This window comes from Halictus rubicundus, chromosome 11 (assembly GCF_050948215.1).
Source record: "Halictus rubicundus isolate RS-2024b chromosome 11, iyHalRubi1_principal, whole genome shotgun sequence".
NCBI classification, from domain to species: domain Eukaryota; kingdom Metazoa; phylum Arthropoda; class Insecta; order Hymenoptera; family Halictidae; genus Halictus; species Halictus rubicundus.
In genome coordinates this window covers 7,397,799-7,421,233 of record NC_135159.1, presented here as the reverse complement: position 1 = coordinate 7,421,233, position 23,435 = coordinate 7,397,799, and the positions used below count along the sequence as shown (strand labels likewise).

General features: G+C 35.9%; 1 protein-coding gene across 1 annotated transcript in view; it reads right to left on the bottom strand.

The window, feature by feature from the left end:
- Dip-lambda (Dpr-interacting protein lambda) overlaps nt 1-23,435 on the bottom strand; it is a 152,304-nt gene that overhangs the window by 123,020 nt on the left and 5,849 nt on the right. Inside the window, exon 2 of the mRNA XM_076797330.1 lies at nt 18,914-18,944. The gene's annotated coding sequence lies outside the window, so the exon portion shown is untranslated. The remainder of the gene's footprint in view (nt 1-18,913; nt 18,945-23,435) is intronic.

The window sequence follows — 23,435 nt, the reverse complement described above, 5'->3', positions numbered from 1 at the left end:
GGTTGATGTCGAGGATTTTGTTTACAATTATTGCACGACATGGTATATGGAAAATTAGGGGGGGGGTTAAGTCATCACTTTTTCGATTTCTGATTTGTTTATAAAACGAAAACTCTTGAAGTCTAAAATTTCAAACAATTTTCTTCAAATCGGGCTTGTCCGAACTAGATTGTATTTTTCTTAATTTTTATTTCCCAAACTACTTATCCGAATGAATGAATTCTTTTTTAATATTAACAGGGAAGAATAATTCTATCGGAAATATATTTTTTTATCGAAAAATTACTGTTCTAACATTGGAAATTCTCGGTGTTTCTATTTAAATGTCTAAACACATATTCTTGCTATGTCAGACTACATGCCAAATCGAGCGTTTTTTTCTGATCGATATCAGGAATTCTGGTTAAAATTGACAATTCTGTAGCATAAAATACGGCAAATTATGGGGGGTTTAAGTCATCAAATTACCGAATCCCAATTTGTTTATAAAAAGCAGGTCACGAAGCGTACACCACTTACTCATTCTCAGAACAGCGCACTTATGACTTTTTATCTCGAAAACTCCTCGACCAATTAACTTAATTCTTGTTTCATCGCAATCAGGAAGCTACGACCTACCGTAAGAGTATAATAAAAACATACAAACTTTCATTTAGAGTTCTATAGCCACTATAACGTATAAAATCTCGACGAAAGTCTTCCCGTTCGAATCGTACAGTATCGATCATCGCAAGCAAACCGATCTCCCTCTGTTCACGCTGCGACTCGATCAGTCTCGAGCATCAAGCGGATCGAGTCTCGAGCTGCTTGTTCCGATCAGAGTCGAGCATCAAGCGGATCGAGCGCTCGAAAGAAGCTCGAGCATTTCGAGCCTACCTATCGATCGTGCTCGTGCTTGATTACCTATCACCAGTGGTCATCCATGCCGCCTCTGACCGATTCCTCGCGCACAGAACGAAATCGTTTCCGAAATCCCGATTCAAAAGATTAAAGGGAAAAGCAAACGCAATTGTCCCACAATTTCGCGTCTTTTTTCGAAAAATTTTCATAGGACAGATTATCATTATTGTTAACACACATCTGACCGCGATCTATTATCTGTTCATCTTCCTTATGTTTTCTAATAAATAATAACGTAATTTTTTGGCGATTGCAGCCATTATTATTAACAATTTCCAGAATTCTCAAAGTACAAAAGAGAGCTAATTAAATTTTTGTACAAATTCGTGCTTTTTAAGAGGAATGCGAATTGTAAAATAAATGAATAAATTAACCTCCGATTTTGCTCGGAAAATGTGTAGCTTCTTATAAATTTTTGGAGAAATGCTAATAGTAAAATAAATTACTAAATTAATCTCGAATTTTGTTGGGAAAATGTTCAGCTTGCTCTCTCGAACTAAGAGCAAAATGTCAAAGTTCGAAACAATTTGTTACGTTGTATTCGAACATGTTGGGCGCAGAGTCTCCACGCACTTCGTTTATTATCACATTTGTTACTGCTATCAAACCAACGTTGTGCTCTCTCTCTCTCCCTCTCTCTCCATCTATCTCTCTTGCCTTCGATGCACGCCATTTTTCAAGTTTTATCGTTTCCAAAAACTGCCCGGATGACATTGATCCATTTCGAAAGCGTTTCGCAATAATATTCAAAGCATCCTGGAATGGAACGATGTTATTTAAACCGCTCGATGGTTTACCATTATTGTTAACCTTTTGTTTTGTACTATCGAGTCAAAGTGAAAAGTCAAGTGAAAAAGTGCACACAATTGCCAGCAATAGGCTCAATTTTTATTTTTCTGAGTTCCAAAAATTTGTGAACATAGTCAACACATTAACAAAAGTAACATAACAATTGTTATTTTGCAGTTTCATGATTACAAAATTCAAATGTAGCCTAAAATATTATCTGTGTCTTTAACAGCCTAATAAAATAATTCAATGAAATAAATGTCCTTTATTTAACACTGACATATTTTTGGACAAAAATATTGTTCATAGCTATTGTATTAACTGAAGACCCTCCATGGATATAGGCTAATTATTATTATTATTTTTTTATTTTCGTATTCTTTCAGTGAGAGATGACCTGAATATAAATATGATCATATTTAACCTAATTAATTATCTAAGCCAGTATAACTGTAAGGTAACATAATTTTGGGTCATTGCTATCGATTAACAATGGCATTCGGTCTAACTTGCTTCCATTGGATACTTGTCAATTAAAGCAGTGTCGGATAAACCCCTGTCGGTGATTTTAACATCACCGCGTACGACTGTTTGGGAATTCCGAATCGCAGTGCTGACAACAATAAAGCAGTAAACACCGTAAAACGTTATTTCACGTGGCGACATTTACAGCTAACATTTCTAAGCGAATTGTTTAAAACAAAGTCGTTATTGACGCCATATTATTGTCCGCTAAATGCAGCAATTTCCATTACGATAATACAAACGATAGAAAAATGTTCCAAAACATTCAGTAAAATATTTAAAAAAAAACCTACACATTGTATCAAATACCTTGGAAACTACTGAAGCTAGAAGAATAGTTTAACGAAAAAAGTAGGGTAATTTTGTATAAGGGATAACTCTGCGAAAACAGATTTCGAACATCATTGTTTGTTATTAAAATTTCTAATAGAATTATAAACTATAATAAAACCTACAAATTAACAATTCAACAATTCCAGCAATAAAAACCCCGAATAAGTATTTTCTGTGTAGAAAATAATTTTATCCAGCCAGTGGCAAGAGTAATCAAATCACTGTGTGCGTCATTGAACATCTGCTTAAAGTATGCAAGAAAACAATTTTACGGTGAGCGTGAAAACGTATACTATCCTCGCCCCCGACGATACTCCGTGCTGCTAGGCTGTTATCATTCGTATCTAACGCAAGATCTGACCCGTAAAAAGACCCTAGTACCTGCTACCGACGTGTGCGTTTCTCCGTGAAATCAAATGATTCGTTCCGTGAAGTTTCATTGAAACGTTTACTGCACGTTCTAACAACTTATGGGCTGTTCTGTCTTTAAAACAGATACCCACTCAGGAATTTATTTCACGTCAACTTTTAAAGCCTTCAATTAATCGGAGGATCGAACAACACCTGAACAATAAAACAGCCGTCGAACAAAGAACAATTTAACAACACAACAATGGTCGGTCGACCAATCGAATAGTAAATGCGATTATTCTCTCATAAGTTACTCGGCTTAACTTCACCTTGGCGACCCAGAAATGTTTAACTTTTTGCTATATGATCCTGTACATCTTGACGAGAATATGTCAAAAATCGACGTTTCAAGGCGAGGAGAATTCACTGGTTCAAAAGTTATGCGTGTTCAAAATTGAGCGATTACACTTTGTTCTGTGACCAGCTGTCATCGAACGGTAATGAAAATATAGAGAATCATGTACGGGATCTCAAAGGGAAGGTATAATCCAAGTTGGTTGAGATTAGGTCGTTGGGGGACGGAGGAAAACGCATGAAATCGCTCAACTTCAAACATGCCTAAGTTTTGAACCAGCGAATTTCTCACCTTAAAACTTTGATTTTCGACGTTTTTTCGTCAAGATGTACAGGATTATATAGTAAAGAGTTAAAAATTTCTGGGTTGCTAAGGTGAAATTTAACCAATAACCCTATTATTAAAAAAAAATTCATACTTATTCTTTTACAAATTCGAATTTTAAATGGTCTAGTGACTTTTAGGACACCCTGTACATTTGCAACGATTCACAACTAAATCGTTAAAGATAAAATATAATTACATTCGCAACCGAACGAATTCATGTTATAGCTAGACAGCCGATTTTTATGAAAAATAAAAATTCTCTACCTGAAATGCAACAAACTGTAGTGAAATAGAAATTTATTTTCTTTTCCAATATGATTAATAGATTGAAGATAATGTAACAGTGTTTTTAAACTCTTCTAATGTTTCTACTGTTTTTAACTAAACCTACTCATTTTTGTCATAAATGCATAAATTCCACGTGTAACCATTACTATGACAAATCTACAGTTTCTTCGACTATTGTACCATATTGCGCCCCACCAAAAGTCGTGCTACTGGCTTGACAGAATGCAAAACAGGTTACACTTAAACACCAACTCATAACGCCTAATCGCAGAGCACACATTAGTCCGTGAAGCTATCGAGTTTTCTCGGCAGACAGGCCTCCTTTTAATCCCTTTGTGCAGCTACGAAAATTATCTTTGCTTTCAATCAATTCCGCGTGTGCTCGCAACGGTCCTCGGGGTTAGCTGGTTATTGCAGGTGTGCAAACTTCCATTTCAGGTGTATGAACTTCTCACCAAACACCCCCCGCCCTTCGTTTACATTCGACCAATAGCTGATTTAATATCGCGCTTTGTGAAGTCGGCATAGAAATCCCGTTTACAAAGTATTCTGAATATCGCCGGGATATGTTTTAAAGTCTCTGTTATTTGTACTGATCGGAGGACTTTTGCCCTTCTTGTAGAATTAAGGAATCTCCTCTTTTCAAAAACGTTTTCTGGAACGTTCCGGAATTATTCGCACCCCCAAAAACATATGTAAAAATTCAGTAAAAACGTACTCTTCCTCTGAATTATGTTTGGTCCAAATAAAATTCTATCGTACTCAATATTTGAGGGTTGAACTAAATATAGATTTAGAATGAACATAAATTTTCTTTTTTACATACATAGAACATTATTATGGCAGTTCTAAAAGAAAGCTTAACACTAAGGGTTGATAACCTACATTAGAATATTCTAAATTTGCAAATGTGCTCTCAATTGCTCGTAACAGACTCAATTATTATTTCTTCTGGATCTAAAAATTTGTGGACATATTGGGATCATTAACAAACCCTTCTATCAATGATAATAGTCGCTTATGCAGTTTCGTGAGTAAAAAATTTCAAATTTGATCTACAATACTGGTTAAGAATTAATTTTCATGGATGCACTTAATTGCCCAAAAAAGCCTCAATTCCCATTTTTTTCTAGGTCTAACAATTTCTGTAGATGTAAAAAAAATTAACCAAAGTATCTGTTAAAGTATTTTATAATAATCATTTTTACAATTGCCTGATTAACAACAGTCCAAGAAATTCTCGTCATTGCAGCTGTGAAAAAAATCGTACAACAAAAGAATAAAAGTGTAGGAGGTATTTTAATATAATTGCAAAGTGCTACACCGTTTGTAAAATGACGTATGTCCCAAACTAATAAATTTTAACCGAAAGTAGTCTAGTCGTTTTCTGTCAAGAATTTCAAGCTGCATGGACCAGAACGTCGAAAAGTACAAAATCCGCCGACGTTCGTTAAAGTATAATAACAATTATGATCGAAATTGAAGCAAGCTGAAACTGTGCACACGAGTGTGCGAATTCGGCTCTCCCGAGGAGCAAGGAAAACAGAAGAAAATCAAGAGCTTTCTCGGCGTTATACGATCCTCCTGAAAGCTGCCCAAACCTCTCTCTCTTTCTCTCTCTCTGTCTCTCTCTCTCTCTCTCTCGCTCTCCCCTCAGAAAAGCTAATCCCATCAAAAGTTTTCAGTATGTTTATAATCCACTGATCGCTCGCCTTTCCCAGAACAATTTAAAACTTTCCTCGACGCCGTTATCCGGTCCGGTCTCTTTGCCCTCAGCTCTTCAATCCATCGTCCTTCACGGGCCCTTCTCCTTAACCCGACTTCATTTTGCGGCTCATAGATTGCCGAATTTCACGGAGTTACTCACCGTGCATCTTGCCTCCACCCTTTCTACCCGAAAAAAAGCCCGAGGCATTTAAAGTTGATTAGCCTTATTTCCCTAAGTCCGCTTTTAAATTTTAATGGGGCTGCGCAAAAAACCAGAATCGGCTGCCATTTTGGTAGCAACGATGTACGAAATTCTAACACTGGTAGTTGATATTAGGAAAAATTGCGAAGACAGTTTGAGGACCCAAACAGTTCGAGACCTTTTTAATAGGTTCTGCTTGAATCGTGAACAGTAGAATTTTTTTTTAAAAATGATATAAAATCAGAAATTTCGATGAGAACGGATGAGGAAAAGTCCTTAAAAGTGAAAGTTTTATTTGCTACTTGTATAAGTACCGTTCTTTAGGTATATAAAAGTCTTGGTTAAACTTCACCTTGGCAACCCAGAAATGTTTAACTTTTTACTATATAATCCTGTACATCTTGACGAGAAAATACCAAAAATCGAAGTTTCAACGCGAGGAATTCACTGATCCAAAAGTTATGCGTGTTTAAAGTTAACCGACGCGTCGCCTATGATTCTCTATAGTTTAATTACTGTTCGATGACGGTTTGTCCCAGAACGAAGTGTAATCGGAATTGTCTGGTTGCTGGCTTCGCGAATTTGTTGGCTGGAAATATGGAATTTACAACTTGATGGTTTTTATGTTTCAATCGCAAAAACCACAAGGTTTTATTACAGTTAACGTATTTATTATATTTAATATCGCATTCGTTTACCGAATTGTGTTGTGGTCCATTGAGGAATTATTTTTGACGAACATTTGGAGCAGAATTTGAACGTATTAAATCTGATTGCGTGCTACGCATCGAGATTGATTTCATTTGGAGAATTGTTTAAAAATTACTTTCGCACGATTCAAAAGGAATGATACATTGTTATGGAAGAAACACAACGATATTAAATGTTTGTTCGAATTTCCGTTACAAATTCTCGTTTTATTACTTCGAAATGCAACGCGCTTCGAATTTCGCGTTAATCTTCACCGATAGTAACGTACAACTGCTCGCAATTTAAGTGGCTTTAAGCACGCCGACTGAAATTCCTGGCAAATCTGTTTATTTCATAATTCAAGTTAAATTGCTCTACAGCTTCATCGCAGCGATAAAATGGAAATAATTCTATTATCCTATTTTCATTCTTCCTGCAAACGTTCAGCTGTACGGACGCTCACACAATCCCAGTAAAATAAACTATGAAAACAGTATGATAGACTTTTCGTTCAACAAAAATATTATACTATCCGTACATTAATTACCTAATAAAAAATTCAACCTTTCACTGCCGCATTATAGATTAAACAATCCCTGAAATTTCTGCACTAATATAAATAGAAAATTTCAAGTCAATTGAATGATCAAAAATTTAACATACATTGAACAAGTTAAAAATTTTAAATATATTGATACTGCAACTGAATCGAACTGAACTGCAAGTAGACCGAATACATTCAAACTGAATTAAATAAATTAGGAATTGTAAATAGGTTTAAAATTAAAAATAAATAGAACAAAATAAATTAAAAATTCTATTGCAAACGAATTCAAAATTTCAAAATACTGACTAAACATACGACAGTCGTATTAAATAGACCAAGGTCTGTAAATAGATTTGAAATTGAAAATTGCATTGCAAACGAATGAAAAAGTTCACACAACTGATTTGAAACGTACGTCTGTCTAGCTTTTGGAATTTGGAATGCTCGTGGGGTTGAGGAAGGGGTTGAAACGCGTCAAAAATCGCTTCGTCTCGATCCAGAGCGTCGGATACGATTCGAGAGAGGTTGAACCATTTCGATACACAGAGCTAGGAACAAAACTGGTCTGGAGGGGTTCTCGATCCGTCATTTGCGTCCCGTTCGAGTAGTTTCAAGACACTTTGCGACTTAATCGTCAGGTCGGCCGTTCGAGGGCTCTCGAGCGTTCAAGTTGCCGGTTCCCCAGCTGCGATACTCCGTCTCGTGCTCGACAATCGAAAACAATAGATTTCGTTTCGAGGACGACGCCGCACAAAGGGGTCCCACGCGTTTCTTTCACGCATCTGTCGCGTTAAACACTCTGCTTCGGTCGCAAAGTGACTATTCATTAGAGATCGGCCTCGAGACACTCGACAATTCTTTGCGACGCAACCTAGAGCACCTTAAATCTGCACGAAATAGAAATTCGTCTGCAATTACCACTTTGAATACTGCGGGTCGGCTCTTTTTTTTTCGAGCACTCTAAGAAACTAAAAATTTGTTAACACATTGCTCCCACCGACAGAACCAAACAATTTTTCCGTCCTAAAATATTTCCATTTTTTCGTGATTTTTTAAATTGTATTTACTGTTGATCCAAAAAGTATTTAATCTCACTGATTGTTAATTTTAAACCCTACTTGGTATAATACTTTTCAAGCTAAATTTGGTGCACTATCCGAATTCTAGAAAAAATATTGACTAACAAAAACAGATGACAGCACTGTATGTCTCCCTGGAAACCACGCAACATTTGTTAGCAACAAATAACTTACTTGAAGTAGTCGCGTTACGAGACACCCTGTATGCTTAAAAATTCATTAAACTCGACGAGGTGGACCCTACTTGAACAATTGCTATTGTATGCTATGTTTATACATTTGTAATATAAATAAATATTGAAAAATTTGTAATTGAGAAACGAGCGTCATAAAGTTCGAAATTTCAAATTTCCCGCCAACTGATTCGGACCGGCAACGAACTATTTCTCCCGAAAACCCTAGCATAGGGTAATCTTCCGACTTTGGTCACCATTTAACAGCCGTTCCAGGTGTTATTTCAAGGGCTTCCGGCTTGCCAGCTACACGTCGACCATAATTATCAGTAAATTCATCGGTGAACTAGGATTAGGTTGGAACCGTGAGCAACAGTAGCCTGGCAGAAAGCCCGTGGCGTTTCGGTTGCCGCCTTTTGAATCTTAATAAATTATCCGTCGACCATGGACGATCGCACCGGTTTACGGGGTGGTGGGACGGAGGGGTGGGGGGAATGGTGGGAAGGGAAACGCGCATCTATCGGCATGCTCATTAATCACCCGATATATATACTGCCGGTTCGTCGCCGCCGATAATCGGCCGCGCCATAGCCGACCAGGGAATTTGAATTTCGGGGACGCGCATACGGTTCTGGCTCGAATATTATTGGCATATCGATTTCACAATCTACCCCCACCTCTCCGACCCGTCCCCCCCACTCCTCACCCTCCTCCCACAATTCCGTAAAATCGTTCTGTTAAACTCACCGGAAAAGCTTTTCTCGGACTCTTCGTTTGTTGCGACTCATTTCCATTCATGGCCCCATCTCGCTGTCACTTGTTTAATGACTGCGCCACAGTCATCGCAAATAAGCTGCAAATATTGACGAGACTCGGCAGGAAATGTTTTGTTTCGAAATTGAATGTGTCGATGTTCGGGGAATTTACCAAGTTTAATCGGCGGGATGATGACGCTTTTGACAGTTGCGCGATTCACCGTTATCGAGAACGTTTACATGTTTGTTTAATAAAGTTTATCGGTTTGTCGAAAAATTAACGAAGTACGGTGTTAAGCGAAAATTTAATTTTTCCACGGTCATTTTAAAGCGGCGGGTCGAAATTGACCCGAGCGTCGATTTTGATGGGTTCTTAGTAATCATATAAGAATATGTTCTAGGAAAAATAATTGACATGTGTCTTTGGTCGCAGAAAGAAATCTCCAAATTCAATTAGCGCAGTTTAGCTGCTAGAGTAACATAAAAATTGTAAAAGAAATACATTTTTTGTGTTTTATGAAAAAAATATTGCGCGCAATTTTTAGTGGCGCCTCGGAGTCGTCATTTGTGTGCGAAGGGTTAATAGTTTTCGAGATACATATTTTGTAAAATATGCTTTGGAGTCATCTATTTTGAGGGTAGTTCTCACCCCTTTGAAATTTAAATCCCTTCGCCTAAAATAAACACGTATCAAATATTTTTTGCATTTCTATATCATACTAAAAGCGCATCAAAATCAATGGATAATTTTCGTTATTTAAAAACTGGGACATTACTTTCAATAATTAATTTGATTTAAAATTATATATGAAAAAGTCATGAGACAGTCTTTAATTCCATTTAGTAATGTTCTCTCATCCTCAGGCGCTGAATACAATCCTGTTCGTGAGATCACGTGCTACCCCCACCCCGAATCCTTACTTTCAGACTTTCATTAATTTATTCATAAGATTTAGTTCATAATGCAGAGAACTAAATCTGTGCTCGGCACATTAGAGTGGCGTTTAAAATTACCACTCAACATACAGTGTATTTAAAGCATCTAAATGGTACAACCTAACCATTGCATTTATTTATTGTCGAAGTAAGGTTACTTTGTCGACTGCGTCTTTCAAAATAGAATAACTTCTTAATGCTACAGAAAACGAGGCAGGTAAAAAATCATTTTATGTACAAAGTTATAATATTTGTTATTCATTTTACTATAACAATGTATTTGCAGTATTTATATGTCAAACGTTTATTGTATTTGTTACTCGTAAATTGACTATACTAAAATATTTATAGTATTTACACATTCAATGTTTATTATATTTGTTATTCACAAAAGATCAAACACTTAGAAAAATATAAATGGAATTGAAAAATTAAATTTTATATTTTAGTGAAATTTATGTATTTGAAATGAATTGTATTTAAGTTGTTATTATTTTCCAAAAAATTGTTCAAAGTGTTTGACTGCCTCATTCCTAGACATTGTAGCTGTGTGTTGATTATATGTATTGTGTCAGCAGCACGTGCACATGATTGAGAGCAAGAAGTATAATACGTTCCTGTACAGTATTACCTCGACTGTGTCAGAAATCAATAGTTTTTCACTCCCGTTAATGCATTAAAACTTAAACTCGAAAACTGCAAGTGCATTGAAATGTTTACTTACTCTTACATAAAGTAAGTAATAACATCGACTTTATTTTATTTTAAAAATAGAGAAAATTTTACTTTAAAATTGTAATGTATTTTATAATTTAATAAATGTATAAATTTTACTTTTGAAATAGGAAATGTATTTTTATCATTAAAATAAAATACATTTCATTTTTAAGAAATAGAAAACTTTATCGTCAAAATAGAGTAGATTTTATTTGATTTTTCATGCGATATGTTATTTGCAAATAATTTTATTTTAAACTTTATTCTGAATTTTATTTTAAACAATATTGAGGTTTCGCAATCAATCGAGTCATTCGAAAGATTGTTAAAAAATGGATAACAAAGTCGACGTTGCAAACTTTCAGTCATTTAATGAAAATTCAGAGTGTTTATTCTTTTAATAACTTGAACTATGTAAGTCGATAAATGGTTTACAATTTTCCTATGAATTTTTCAGTTCGTATGCCAGTAAAAATTCAGAGTAGAGGAGCCGAAAGTATGCCAAACATTTTGCGGTGTAGGAAATTTTTTAATTGTCGCCATACACCATCCAATGTAGGTCAAATACCATTTCTTCTCAAGTATCTTAACTATGCCAATCTTTTGCACTTCTCTATTAATTCCACAGTTAATTGATATTATTAATTAAAAATTTGGGTTAATTCAGTCTGCGCAAAAAAATCTGCAGAACTTAACCATTACTATTTAACATTTTTACACAATGATCTCTTCATTTAATATCTTCTACGATTTTATAACTAATTATTAAATAAAAAAATTACATTCTAGTAATTAGTATGGTCTCCATAAAATCCGTGTAAATATTGAAAGCAATCTTTCCCTAAGGACGTAATAAGGAATATCCTTGATAATTATTAATTATGAACATGTTAATTAAGGAATTCAAATCCAAATTAATTTACAGTGCACTTAATAAAATAAATTGTTACCGTCTTGAATACTGGCAAATTCTGGATGCTGTCAGTCAGAAATATTTTTCAGGTAAAATCCGTATGAACAGTGAAAACGATTATTTCCCCGGGATTAATATTGTTCCATTTTTCTGGAACTATGAGAACACGGTGTCCGCGGAAGACAGCATGGGAGGACGCACACATAAAACACAGCATCCTGAAAGCATTCCGCCCGTTAAAAGCATTGACGAGAAAATTCGTTCCATTTTCAAGAAAAAAGACGCGCGGCGCCGTGAAGCGTGCTCAATCGTATCCATCAGGTATAATCAACCTGGAAAAAAAGACGATTAGTACATGACTCGATGGAAAGCGAAGGAAACTGTATCCCCTTTGTTTCAAATCCCACCGGCTAATGCAGAAAACCGCCGAAAGGATCAACCGAGCCTTTTAATGCATTTTATTCGCAAAATTGCATTTCTATCGCTTGCTACTTCGAGAATCATCTTCTGTTCCTTAGTATTGTCACGTTCGGTACTACGGACGCTTTTTAATGTTTCGCTCTTAGCTATGAAAATCATGCCAAACTGTCATGTATTGTAGAAAGCTATGCATTCCGAAATAACCCAGTCATTGTTTAACATTATTGCTTAGAAAAAATTGGAATGTACTGCTGAAGGTCGCATTTATATTTCCTAAAAAGGTTAGAATTTTTCATTCACCGATTAGCTACGAAAATAATTCCCATAGTTGCAATTAGTCAACAGCGATTTCTTCTCGATTCCATCTACCACAACATCGAGTCAGACTCGTGATGAAAATTTCGAAAACCTACTAAATGTTATTAATTTTCTTTGAACCTAAATAAAAATCTATTTTGTTGCAGTCGATTATAATTTTTTTAATAATTTTTAAATATGAGACAATAGCGACTGTTAAAAGCAAAAACTTTTTTTTAAAACAATTTTTAACATTTATAAACATTCAAAAAATTGACATATCACAAAAATCGTATGCTGCATATTAAATAATCTATTTTTATTTTTTATATTCCAGTCACTTTTACTGCTGGATGCAAGCTACCAAAGATTTGCTGGACATGGAGTTAGATAATATTATACAACTCCACCATTTTGTAATTTTACGTAACAAAAAAAAATATGAAAATAAAGCTGAGATGTTGCTTAATGTTCCCTAAAAAAACCTTTTTTTACAGTATCTGTATACGTGAAAAAAATAAACGTTAAATTTACTCCATTTTATTAGGGTTGCATACGCCCTTAAGCTACTTTAACGTTGTAGGGATTTTGTGGTTGATATTCGGCGGCGCATCTTGTTAAACACACAGCCGAATCTGCTTACGATAGATCAATCATTGCGTCTCGATCTTCCGATAGAGGTCAAGCGTTTCCATTACACACATAAGAACGGTCCGATCGATTCCGGCTACCGTCGACGCGGCGATTCCCAAGGACAAAAGGCAAATTGCGAAATAATAATTCAGCAATACGGAAACAATAGGTGGCGAAAGGCGCATGCGGGATCGTGCAAACCTACAACCGGCCAGAGAAAAACGTTCAGGGGCCCACGGCTGAAGCGTTATAAATTGTTCCATATGCACTGCATTAGAGTATAACGCGGCGGCTCAACCGCGCGCCCGGACGTACCACGTATTTATTGCGATAGGTTTTCGGGGACAAAATGCTGCGCCACCGAATTTATCGTTTCACGCACAAAAACCACTCCACCCCCTCCCTCCTTCACCCCTTTAACCTCCAACCCTCTTGTCATCATCCCCGACCCTCCCTCTCTTTTCATACCTTTGCACTTATTCTGTAGTCGACCCTCAGCCTCGCTCTTCGACTCTCAGATATCGTTCTGGCTCTTCGTTGCCAATTGCTTCTACGCAGTTGCACGTAGTTGTATGCAATAAGGGCTCGTGTCACTATGGTACGTCAATTAGGATGCCTACATAATTTCTTCAGCGCTCGCTCATCACAAAAAATCCATATTATCTATTCGTAAGCACCTGTACGTATTACTCGGCTGAACTTCCATTCAGCGGATCAAAAATTTTTAACCTTTCTGAACGTGATATTACACAATTTCACCAGAAAATGAAAGAGCTCTAAGTTCCGACGCGCGGAATTGAAATTTCAGTGCGCGGAGATCGCTCGTTTAAAAATTCTACGCGAGTGAAGTTGCTCGATTTCAAGCGCGTTTGACAGGTAAGTGCGCCGCCATATTGGTATGTAATCGGACATCGTCCAATGAGCGGAGCCGCGAGGGGGTTGATCAGGGTTGAGAGGGCCGGCCGTCACTACTCTTGCAAATCTACCTGTGAAAAATGCTCGAAATCCGGCAACTTTAACCACGCATAACTTTTGAACCAGTGAACTCTGCGTACCGAAACATGGATTCCGCGCACTACTATTTAAAGTTCTAACATTTTTTCGTCGAATAGTACAATATTACATTCAGAAAATTTGAAAATTTTTGGTCCCCCGAGTGGAAGTTCAACCAACTACTCACCACCTCGAACATGAAGCTCGTTTCTTCCTAAACAATTCCTTCCTCGGACCATTACAACTTAGTCAACTGGATGGCACGGTCTGCATAATATCAATTCCGGCAACGCCGGATCGCCAAAAAAGAAAGAGACAGGTAAAGCCTGTCTATTGACCACGGACGATAAAATTTAATTAAGCTGTCCTTGATAAAACCCGTTCGCCGTTCTTGTCGGGCCGATGAATTTCGCGCGTGATCGTCGCACGGAAAATTGTGCCGGCAGCTGCGAGACTATTACATCGTCTGTAATGGAGTAGAAAGAAGGGGATAGCAGCCCCGGAATCGCCGGATACCCAAGACAACGCCCGGCTTCCGGGGACCGATAATCGTTGGTGCATTAAAATCATTCGAACGGCCGTATCGGCGAATCCTGCCAATGCATTTAGTCTCTCACAGCTGCATCCGCGCAGCAATACCGACGTATTAAGCGTGGAAACGGGTCAGCACGCGGAAAAATCGCGGAGAAAACACTATCCCACCCTCCCCCCCTCCCCCCCCCCCCCCGAAACGAGGAGAATGCTTTTAAGATCGGAATGCGCCGTGGAAGCCTGTCGTGGAAACAATGTGACTGGTCACGAGCGAGATGTGATTCCGTGACACGGGATTCCTGCGTCAGATCACTTGGTCGGAATTGATAGGGGTGTCGATGGAACGAGTAATTGTTTGTTAACTCTGGCGAGAACGGAGTACCACTAATGTCTCGATGTATGTCAAAAGTTTCGAGCTAATGTGTCGCGCGCAGACACTGCTTGATTTGTTGCTGCTTGGCCCGTGCGTCGAAACGATAGCGAGCAAACGAAACAAAGTTTCGCGCGAGACAAATCACTAATACTGTGAGGAAACCCTTTTGTTTTTTTTTTCTTTTATTGTTCCTTAATGAAACTTTTACTAGCATATTCGTGACATTTTTCTGATTAAAACGACACCAAAGACGACACCATTTGGAGCATATCTACTCGTTTAATTCACGATTTAGTGGAACCTCGATTATCCGAACCGAGAAATTTGAACTGCTGTAACTTCGTGGGAAAAAGTCGCAGGACGTTCTGTCTGGGCTCATTTTAAAGCTTGAAACTTCTGCTTTTCACACACTTAAATTGTATTTTGATTCGTGATACTTTCACTGCAGAAAGTTAACATTTTATTTTACTTTACCCATTCAAATATTGGCTGAGAAATTGAAGATCTTTGATTAGTTGTACCTTCGTGGAGAAACGTCGGAAGAGTCTTCTATTTTTCTGAAAAATCTTGTTTTCAAATCACACCTGAAATACGCATCGAATTTTTCATAATTAAACGGCTGGTTGCGAATTTTCCAAATTTTTCTGATAATTTATATAGCATTGTGAAGAGTCTACACAAAAATTTTCGGTTCAAAAAATTCATTGTTTAAAGAGCCGCAGTAATTTCTTCGAGAACCCTTACGTTGTCAGGTACATCACATTTCAAAATCGTGCATGGACATCTTTAGCAATTTTTTACAATTAAACGGTAAGATGTAGAATCGGAAAATTTTCAGGACAATTTGGACAATGTTTCGAAGTACATGTTGCAAAATTTTCGGCAGGAAAAATTCATTTTTTACAAAGGCACAACACAGTTTGCCTAAAATTCGAGGTTCGAAACATTCCAGCATTGATTTATCTAAAAATTTTCCTGTTTAATAGATTTTCTATTATTCGAGGTCGGCTCTCTCATATCACAGAGAGTAGTATCAGATGGAAAGCTTTGAAATTCGTTTCAATATGTACAATTTGTCGCCGGCTGTATGCTATCGTTCCACACGAAGATCGATTTTGTTCTTATTCCACGATTCTATCCATTATATGGAATTGCTGAACTTTACATTTGCTTCGAATTTTATTCCGTTCGATTTTCTCAGCTCTTGTAGAACTTCTGATAAGAATACAAAACTCCGAACGCGAGAAATATCTCGTGTGTTTGAGAACTTCGCTCGGATTCAACCTTTTCTCTCAACAATTCCTCAAAAACTTGTCGCCCCGTTCTTTCCTCTCTCAATATTTCATTGGCAATTTGTTGTATCGAAACGCAACATTTTACACTCTACAAATTCTTGTAAATTCATATTTTCGTAGATAAATTCCACAAAAATAAATTAATTAAATAAAAATATTGTATATTATACATTGGATATTATATTGTGTACTATGCATTGTATCATATATTGTATATTATACATTGTACATTACATTATATAATAATCATTGTATATTATATTGTATATTATATTTATACATAATTATACATGCATAAATACTTTCTTGCTTCACAAATTCTTTCAATAAATACGAAATAATTAGTATTAATTATTTTCTGATCTTCTGACAACTTCAACACACTATAGTTACATGAATAAAATTTTGCAATTTTGATTTTGTTGATTTTTAAGTACTGTGCAAAAGAAACTATAGAGCGCAAAATTTTGGTTAAAGAATTACCACTATTTGCGTGGGTTGCTTGGAGTTTATATTAAAAATAACAATATACCGGGTGACTTTTGGTTGTACAGAAAACTTTTCGAACAATATAAAAAATATGAAAAAATTAATTTTTGCATCGTATGCTCCGCTTGATACTAAACAATGTTCGTCTAACACATTATTTTACATAACAAATATTTCTCAAGTGGATTTAGGTGGCACAGTTAAATTACCCTACGTATTAAAATTTGTATTAAATGTGAATCAAGGATATAGTAGAAATAAAAATTTAGATGAAATATAAAATAAACTTGTATAAAAATTGACGATTTTCGAAAGTTAGAAATGACATTAAAAAATAGTTATGACCTTGCATTGGGGAGGTCAGAAAGTGTAACTACCAAGAGTTAATTAATAAACAGTATAGAGTGTCAATAAGTGGACATGGATTTGTTATACGCGATCTGCCGGGTTAACAGACACGAAATCGGCGAAGTTTACATCTGCCAGCGACAGTTCCTCCCCAGATTCCATTCCATTCCGTTCTATTCGACTTTCTCGACTCAGTTTTCGCCCGTTTCCCGCCCCTTGTCAGAGCATAGAGCGAGGTAGCCGAAGGATACCACGTGAGAGCATGCTGAGCATTTCAATAAACGACAGGAAGAATAGCGCCGGCTGCATTCCACTCCTGTATCGTTCAGAATGCGACCCGGCTTAACCGACCACGTGGTTTCCGGGATACTTTCTTCTCGGATTTTCAACTGTTTCTGCGAACGTTCCATAGTTAGCTTGCCGTTGACTATTATTTTCTATTTAATGCGATCCGACAACGTGGACAAAATTTACACTTTCTTTTAGGGGTTGTTATATAGCTCTTATAGGGGTTGTTTCCAGAGGTGGTCAATATTTAGCGAAAAAAATATTTCAAATACTGTTAACTATTTCAGATTTGACGAAAAGAGATAGTATTTTAAATGGGGTATATAATTTCAAAAGTGAAATATTTGTATTTTGGCAACTGAAACTATAAACTATAAAATAAAATATTTGCATTTTGACGATCCGAGATGAAAATGAAATACTTTCAACGTTTTAAAATTTGGTAGTTCACTTAATTATTTCTCCCATAAATGCATAAAATTCGCAGTCTACTAATTAAATTCCACGAAGTGAAAACCTTTTTTCCAATTTTGTCCACGTCGTACAAATTAACCACTGTGCGGCATGATCTTTCATTGTTAGTGATTACAATGTGAAAAAGAGAGATGATGGTGAGCTTGTAACAGTATTGGATGTCGGGGGTAATTCATTTTCTGCCTTGTAACTAATGGTTTTAATAGAATTGCTGATTTGGAACGGCATATATCCAAAAGCAAAGGGCGCGAGAAGAAATGATTGTATCTTCTCGAACAATTTATTTTTCGAGCTGGACATTTTTGTGTATATTCCTCGAACTGTTATCTAAGTTGTCGCGAAAATTTGTCAAATTTATAGTCAGTCGTTTGATTATAATAAATTTCTAAAGACGCATAATTCTCGAGTTACCGTACAAAAATTAACTGTAGCTTGCCTAATTGTCCCCATTTTCGGTCAGATCGCAGAGCCCGACATTTTTTAAGAAGAAAAGAATTTTTCCATAAGACTCTCCCTGTGCGATACGTCCAGTGAATTCGTAGAAATACGAGAATATGTATATCAAATTCCTTCATTCCGTGTTTAGCGCCGCTTCTATGTGTGTGTGTGTATGTTCGATGGAATCTTTAATATTACACATATCGCACATAAGTGAAATAAGTTCCCATCGGTGGCAAATAGACTGTGAAATTTTGTGCATTTGTAGTATGTAACAAATTCGATCTTCAGCAGAAATGTAAAATGTGAATGCGAGTGAGCACCATTTAATTTTATTCGCTTTATTTTGTTACTCCGAGTCTGCTTCTTTATTTCTGTTCATGCTATTTCGTTGCGTCCAGGTTTTACATTGCTATGTATTTCCAGTCACTTAAAGTATAATTTTGAGAATATTAAGAAGTATTAATAATATCAAAGGTTTTTAAATATTTAGTAATTTTTTACAATCGAAATGTTGAGAATAAATTAGCAAAATTTTTATCTTATCTAGATTATGTGTCAAAGAATATTTACAAAAATGTTTAACTTAAAATGGCCATTTTTGAAACAGACGTGATGATTTATATGATGGCCTTCTATTTCTAGGTGTACCTACCAGTTCTTAAAATCGTGTCGATTGGTCTTTAAATAAATTGTCGATTTAAATGTCGAAATAAATGTCGATTAATATTTAAATAAATTACTCACCAAGTTCTACCCCTTGGAAACGCGTCACAATCTGTGAAAGAGAATTCAATAATTTGAAATATATATATAATTAAATTTTTAATGTACTTATTACATTAATCAGTATATCAATAAATTAAGAATTGAGTGTAGCTACCACACCAATGTAATATTCGTAAATTACAAATTATGATTAATCACTACAGTGATATAATATTAATCTTGAAACTGAGATTGACTATTATGTTATACGATTATATTACTATAATATCAGTAACTGTATACCATTCAGTTATTAATTATCATATTAATGAAACTAGCAAAATTCAATCATAATCTCGCGAAAGCAATGAATTCGCCATAGCTAACTAAAACATAAAAAATTAAGATTTTCTTAAACTATATGAGCGTAATTAAGCGTATGGAAATTTTAATATATTAATTATGTAGGTCAGTCAGTCACATTCAACAATTCGTAAAACAAAATACAAATTCAAACACTGTTTAAACATCTTCAAGCACTGCCAACCCCGTACTGCTATACATCATCGAGTCTCTACAATCATTCTCCACAACTTTTACAATAAAACCAAAAAAACGTCTGAAAATCTCGCATCCGCTTAATTAACCAAAATATCCCAGAACATTGCTCCCAACAATACAGCATTGCTTCGAACGTGTACGATCAATGATCTACTCGTTGATCGAAACAGTTGACCAGCAACATTCAGTTAAAAACAATTAGCGGGGCCGCGATTGGCAGACGTTCGCATCGCGTGTATACGCAAAGAGACCCATTAAACGAGCATTTGCCGCGCAAATAACAGCTGATGCGCCGATACACTCATTGCACTCGTTTTTCTCCTGTCTCCTCCCCCTGGCTCCGCCCCCTCCCCGCCCCCCGTCCTCGCGAATTTCAGATCGTGCTTTAATATCGGCAGCCGCTTAATCCGCAATGACGGTTTTTCTGGGATTTCGCCACTTTATTACAAAAAAGCTTCACGGACGGAGGCTTCTGCCGCTGGACGGCAGATGTCACGTATGCTTTTTTGCCGCCCTCCCCCTGAGCCCCCTCCCACCGCGAGGACTACCCCCACCCCGCGACTTCCCCCGCCCACCAATGCCCACCCACGCAACTACGCGAACCGTTCGTTTCAGATTTTCTTTGAAAAGCGCTCGCCGGAGGCACCCGCGACTGCATACTGTTCGTCAAACTCGCACAAAGCTTGACACACCCTTTTTCAGAAAACAAAGCTCACCCTTTCCAAAATATTTCCCGATTCTTTCACTACCTTTGGAATTTTCTTTACTTGCAATTAGACAGCGGATTTTAAGTAATTTATGACAAAAAGGAATACTAGGTGTAATGTAAAAACATTGGAAACATTTATAAAATACATTATTTTTAAAATGCATTATTTTCAACCTATTAAACGTGTTAAAAAATATACTGCAATTCCAATTTGTTACAATTCAGGTACAACATAACTATTTTAATGATTTCATGTATGATATATGTAGTTTTTCGAAGAGTATTTGACAGGCATTCGTCTTGTATCTGCAATGATCCATGTCTAGGGGTGGAAACACCCCCAATGTTGGGGGTGGAAAATTTATTTTTTGGATATCCGAAACTGAAGGGCGTAGGACGATAAAAAATATGTCAACTGAGTGTTTTCGATCGAGGAATTTAGTCGTGCAAGAAAATTTCAGAAAACGTTATTTTTTAAACATTGTTTCATATTTAAAGGTTTCTAGTTCTCGAGATATCTGAAAAAATGGGTCCTTCACCACCGAATTTGAGGGCTGCTCTTGCCCCTCGTGTTATTGTAGATAAATGAAAATACGTATCAAATATTTTTCAACAAATTATATTATTTAAAAATTTCAACAATATAAATAGACGTGATATACTTGTGCGATGTCCCTTACTAGAGACGTTGATAAAAAGGTTTCGGGATTTTGACATTTTGCGATTTTCGAAAATTGAAGACAAAAAATGGCAAAGTTGTTTGTTGGTTTGAAACGAAATATTCAAAGAAAAGTCAAAAGACGTGCTCCCAGTGGTCGCTAAATTAAGATACAATTTTTTAAAGGGATGAAAACGCAATCTTTCTTCTTCGATTTTTGTAGTGATTGTTAAATTTAATCAAAAATGTTAACTTATTCAGGAGATGTAATAGTGATGTTCAGGTATCATTTAATTTTTGAAAAATAGAAATACGTCGATTTTCCTAGATAAATTAAAAGAATGAAATAAAATACCATGAAATAGAATTGACGCACGACCGAGAATTCCATGAGAATCATTGCCAAAACCATTCGCCTAATCGCGTCGTAAAGCGGCCCCCTCGGCGCCCTTCAGACGAAACATTAAAGCCACGCGTTTCTTAGGGGATCGAGTGAAAAAGCGGTGCAACAATGCGGTCAACGAGGGGGAAAGGCGGCTCTGAAATATAGCAAGGCGTACCATGCATTATATCTCGCGATTATCAACAGGTCTCTTACGTTTAAGCATTCATTGGCAAGCATCCAGCGCTCTGGGATCGGAAAGGAGTGGCTCTCACCTCCAACCCCCTCTGGCTACCCCCTTATCACGGATTTTCTTTCGCGCGAAACTAGCCATGAATTGAAGCCAAGATAAAATGAATGCAATCCTTCACTGTGATATCAATTCTTTCTGTTTAACCATCTCTGCGACGATACTAATAATAATAATAATAATAATAATAATAATAATTCTTTCTCGACACAGTGTTTATAATTACTAGACTCTGGACCCTTATGCAAAATAAAAATATTCTTTCTCCCCTGTAGTAAACTGCAGTAAAATAAATATATTTTTAAAATAAAATGAGATTTTCTTTTTTAATGGGTTTAATGAGTTAGAGTTTAATAAGATTTTCATATTCTCATACACTCTCTCTGTCATAAATGCAGAAAATTCGCAGACTATTGCATAAGCAATTATAATACTCTGTAATTACGTGGAATAAAAGTAACTGCTAAACAGAAATTCCTGACGCCATATTCGAAGCTATTATTCAATAAAAATGACCTTACAAAGTTAAATTAGAATTAAGACTTGTATAGGTATTAAATGTATGTTGAACTGAAATTGAAAAAAGTTAAATATTAAATCTAGAATAAACTGAAATTGAAATTGATATGAAACATTTCATATAACATAAGAACCAAATTAAAATTGAATATTATGTAGTAAATAACAATGCTTCTGGGCGCAGTATTCGAAATCACTATTCCATCAAATGATTTGTACTTGTTTAATTAGATTGAATCAGAATGACTATTAAACACAAATCGACTATTAAGCACAAAACATGCAGTACATAAAATCTAATTATGCAAATATAATTATCCTATATTATAAAAATATTTATACTGTCACTTTTTCGGATTCGAATATTTCATAAAAAGTATAAATTGTTACTTAAATTTCGGTTCTGCGAGTACATTTTTGTAGAAATATGTCGAAACAAACGTTTAATTTATAAAATTATATTTTCGGAGAAAGTAAGAATTTCGTAGAAATTGTGGTGTTCCAACCATAACCGCGAGTGGAAATATGTCGTAAATTTTGATTTCGACCGTAACTGTGAGTGAAATACTGTTTTAAACCGAAATTTAACGAGCCAGGCTCATCATTGTACACTTTGGCTTGGAAATGCTTAACGAATACGACTCTGAGACGACTAAAGTGATTAGCCGATTAGATTTTCCTTATAGCTTAATTATATTTTAATGATTGAACTCTGGAAAAACTATAACCCGATTTATGCCAAAGGGTTTGAAAAGTTACCACACGCAATTGATAACTCGTCTTCCTCGGGAACGGAAATTCATAATGAAAAACCGTTTACACATTCTCGTTCAACAAGCAAAAATCTATACGAGTTCACCGTTATTTATTGGAGCATTGAAATTTATCAGATGAATATAGGTTTCGATAATATACTACATTTACTTTGAAGAACAGAAACAGATCGCGTCAAAAATTATTTAAACGTTATCAATGTTTCTAATCCTATAAAAGCATGTATCATCGTATTAAAACTATAAAATTCTTTCGAAATTCAAGTACAAAAAATTCCAACATTCAAAAGTCTATTATTTATTCAAGTTTAAATACCTCATAACTGAAAATGGATTTATTATTTATTTAAATATTGAAACTTGAAAGTCTAAAACATTCTTTTATATTATCGATATTTTGGAAGATATTCGAGAGTGTCGATTTAAATGAGACACTCGGTATACATGGAATCTTTTTAAACAGTCTTCTATTCTCATGTCGCGGAAATTTTAACATTGACTTACACAGATATTTGTGGATCAATGTGGTTCAATCATAGGATTCGAGTATTCCGTCATGTGCACAGATGGCAAGTAAAAATGGTGCGATGTCTATTTCCTGAGAGGAGGAAATCTTTCCGACAAGTTCTTGAAATTTGAAAGCCGAGCGTGGAGAAACAAACAGGGAGAAAACTGAAGTTCAGATCCAATAACAAGAAAGAATACTGTA